Here is a 4,077-nt window from a genome sequence, read left to right as displayed (position 1 = left end):
TTCTTCTTCCCTTTAATGTATACGAGATAGCGTTTAAAATACGAATTCTGAGCATAGCTAGGTTGAAAGGGTAAGAAACCAGGGATTTGCATTGGTAGAAAATGGAAAAATAATTTTTATCCCCTTCTCGTCTTCATCTTTGAGACGATGTAAATAAAAAGAGGAGACCCATATACATTTAAATTACCAACTGCATTTGCCACGTTTTTCACGTTGTTTCCATGAAATTTGTGACCAGAGCCTTTCTTTTTTATTTACAAAAGCCGTATTCGCGTGAGTTTCCGCGTTTATGAGGTATGTTTGATACTTCACGACTTTTTCACGTTGAGTTACTGTGAAATTTGTGATCAGATTCTTTCATTTTATTTACAGAGCCGTATTCGCGTGAGTTTCCACGTTTACGAAAATTCATTTGCCACGTTTTCATGTTGAGTTTCCTTGAAATTCGTGACCAGATTCTTTAATTTTATTTACAAAGCCGTGTTTGGGTGAGTTTCCGCGTTTACGAAAATTCATTTGCCACGTTTTCACGTTGAGTTTCCATGATCTTCGTGACCAGATTCTTTCTTTTTATTTACAAAGCTGTATTCGCGTTGAGTTTCTGCATTAACAACATTCATTTGCCACGTTTTCACGTTGAGTTTCCGTGTCTACGAAATTTATTGCCAAATCCATTATTTGGGTCGAGTTTCCGCCGAACTGTGAATTACAGAGATTTTACGGCGTGATTTTTCCACTGCTTTATGTGCCAGTAGTAACTGTATTTGCAGGCATTTAACAGTCATCTTGCCAAGTATCTGCACTGAGTGTTCTGCATACCCCTGGCGACATTTGCAGTTTTGCAACTGCCTTCCATCCTATTATTCTCAGGCTAGACTACTAGCATTTTACTGCTGAGGAAATAGCCAGTAACACAGCATTGGAGGAGGCCAGGGCCTTCACCGAAGCCGTAAGAGTCATGGGGCTGGAGGGCGCAAAACTGATCAATTGGGTGAATGATAAAATGAAGGAAGCTGCAGAGAGAGAGCCTGCCAGGCAGCTGAAAGGGAGAAGGAGAGAGAGGCACAAGAGAGGAGAGAAGCAGCTGAAAGAGAGGCACATGAGAGGAGAGAAGCAGCTGAAAGAGAAGCACAAGAGAAGAGAGAAGCACAAGAGAAAAGAAAAGCAGCTGAGAGGGCATTCCAAGCAGCTGAAAGGGAGAAAGAAAGAGCACATCAAACTGGCTATGGCAGTCCAGAGTACCACTCTGGGCCCCCCCCCCCCCCCCCCCCCCAAGTGCCACACCCCTGTGCCCCCTCCTTCACACTCTCACCTCCACAGCATGGGCGCCCTCATTAGGACTTGGGACGATAACGAACTTGACACCTGGCTCAATCATGTCGAGCAGGTGTTCAAGAACTTCAATCCAATCCCTCAGGTAGTGGCCCTCCTCCTTGGCAAAAGGCGGACTGCATTCGAGGCCCTTCCCCTGGATGAGCGACAAGTCCTCGCCCTCATCCGAGAGGCAATCCTTGGGACTTACGAGTTAACCCAAGACTGGTGGAGGCAGAAATGGAGGACTATGCCCAAGGAAGCTAACCAAACCTGGACAGAGTGGGCAGCCAATAAGATACCAGCACTCCATAGGTGGACCAAGGCCTCCAATGCAACATCTGTTGAGGAGGTCTTAGAACTTAAAGTTAGAGGACTTCCTGTCCTATGCTCCCCCTGATCTTGCCACCCACTTGGTGGACAAGGCCCATAAGACTATTTTGGAGTGCTGTAAATGGGCCTATGACACCCACCATCCATTGCAGAGTTCTTTTAAGAAGAAAATACGCCCTGCTCTCCCTCTTACTCCTGCTGCCACCTCTCAGCCTACCCAGCGCATCAATGTTCCTCCACGGAAACCTGTGTGTGGGCGTTGCAATAAATCAGGTCACACCATGGAGCAGTGCCATTCAAAGGTGGATCCTCCTCAGCAAGCTGCCTCCACTCCTCCGAATGGTCTACCCAATCATTCTAATAACAAGAACAACGGTCATTGGAACAGAAACAACAACAGGCCCAGGCCTGATTTTAGCAAGAGTTTCTGTGACTCATGCAAAGTGCATGGGCACACTGCTGCCTGGGCAGGACGCCCCAAGAAAGCTCCTGTTCCTGCCATTGCTATGGCCATGACGAATCCGTCGGCTCTAGGCCCTCCTGCTCAGGGCCCCATATTTGTTGCACCTCCCAGAGGTCGCTATCCTGCCCACCAGGTCCGAGCTTTCGACGACACTGGTGTGCAGGAGTCCATCATCCGAGAGGATAATATTCCTTACGGAGCTCAGGTTGATAGGCACCAATTCATCATGATAGAGAGCCTCAACCACATCAAGATGTTCTTACCTACTGTTCGGTTGAGAGTCACATGACCTCCTGTTCTAAGATATGTACCATGGCAGTAGCAACCTATATACCAGGAGGTTATGATGCCCTGCTAGGACAAGATTTTAAGTCTCCTCCTACCTTTGTACCGTATCAGGGCCCTCTCCCTCACATTGCTCCAGACCCATTCCAAGGGTCTCCAAGAACTACCTCTGCACAGCCAGTGCACTTGAAGGTGCCAGGCAGTGTCAGGCTCTGTCCCTCATGGATGTTGAGCCACGTTCGAGTCCTTCAACTAAGCTAGGAATGGCCTCAGTGCCAGTGCCAAGGCAAGACTCTCTTGCCTTGGCACTCAGACCCTCCCAGAGCTCTAAGTCCCGGTCGCTCTCCCTCCGCTGGCTTGGCCCCACTACCCATGCTGGCAGTTGAGGAAGAGCCAATTCCAATAGGAGTCCTCCAGGATACCCATGACCATAGTGAGCACTCCACCAACAGTGGGGCCTCGCAGACTGCCCCAGAGTCGGTCCTCCCAACAGGTAAGCCCATCCCGAATACCATTACCTCATCCAATCCCCCTCCATCAGCGGCTAACCGGTCCCGGAGTAATGACTCTGCCGAATCTTATTTGGCCGAAGACCTCGGGGAACCAAGCCACGCAGCATTAGGCACGGGGACGAGTGCCAAGGCCCCAGTTGTTGCAGCAGCCGAAGCCGATGCCCCTGTGGAATCTTCAAAGGGCATGAATCATTCAAGGCCCCCAATGACATTGTAAAATCGACCTCGGAAAGGTTGAAGGAAGAAGGGAAAAGGGTGTCGAGATTTTCTGAAACCTTACGAGAGCCAATAGTCTCTCCGCACTAGTGCCTGGCTCAGTGCCACCCTCTTATAGAGAGTTCTGACCCTCTCCATCCAGAGGAGAGTGCCAGATTCTGCTACTTCTACTTCCCTCTTACCCTTTTGTAACTCTACTTCCTTCTGACCCTTTTGTAACTTTTTTTTCTTTTTCCTGTATATATCTTCTCTTCCTTGGTTTCCTTTCCTCTTCTTTACTGTCTTTAGACATGTATTGTATATTGTATGCTCTGCTTAGGCAGAGCCAAACCTGCCAGCTATTCTGGCCTTGTATAAATTAGTACTTCATTATGAACTACTGTCATAAAAGTGCCACAATTGGCAGTGCCCTATTGTAGGCACTTAGAATTCCATTTGGCTAGGGAAAATTTTAGCCAGCAAAAATTGCCATAGCTTTAGAAATATTTTGGAAGCCTTGCTCATCTATACATTGTTTTGATTTGATTTCTGTTTTAGTGTTGCTTCATAGTCTATATTTTGTGAAATTGTCCCTGTCTCTGGTGAGATTTACATTTTGTGTCATCTTATTTAATCTCTACGGAGAATTACTTCATTAAGTCCATACTTGTTAGTTGCACTAATGTTTACTAGGCTGTAATTAATACTGTTAAGCACCTTCTTGTTAGGAGACAAAGTCACTTAACGAATTGTAGGGCTATTAACGCACCTGAACGCGTCATATCGCCCCATCAGGGTAAACAGAAACTATGTGTTACATTAAACAATTAAGCTAGCAGTATTATATATGATATAATTTACCCTGTAGGTTAAGTTTTATCTAATCATTATTTGCTATTCCTTGTCATTTTCAGTGTGATGTTATATTTTAAGAGTATTCTTTATTGGAATATAGCAAGTTGTTAGTCTTTAGTCATG

The sequence above is a fragment of the Macrobrachium nipponense genome, chromosome 8 (genome assembly GCF_015104395.2).
Source record: "Macrobrachium nipponense isolate FS-2020 chromosome 8, ASM1510439v2, whole genome shotgun sequence".
In the NCBI taxonomy this organism is placed as follows: Eukaryota; Metazoa; Arthropoda; class Malacostraca; order Decapoda; family Palaemonidae; genus Macrobrachium; species Macrobrachium nipponense.
Note: the sequence above shows the minus strand (reverse complement) of the source record.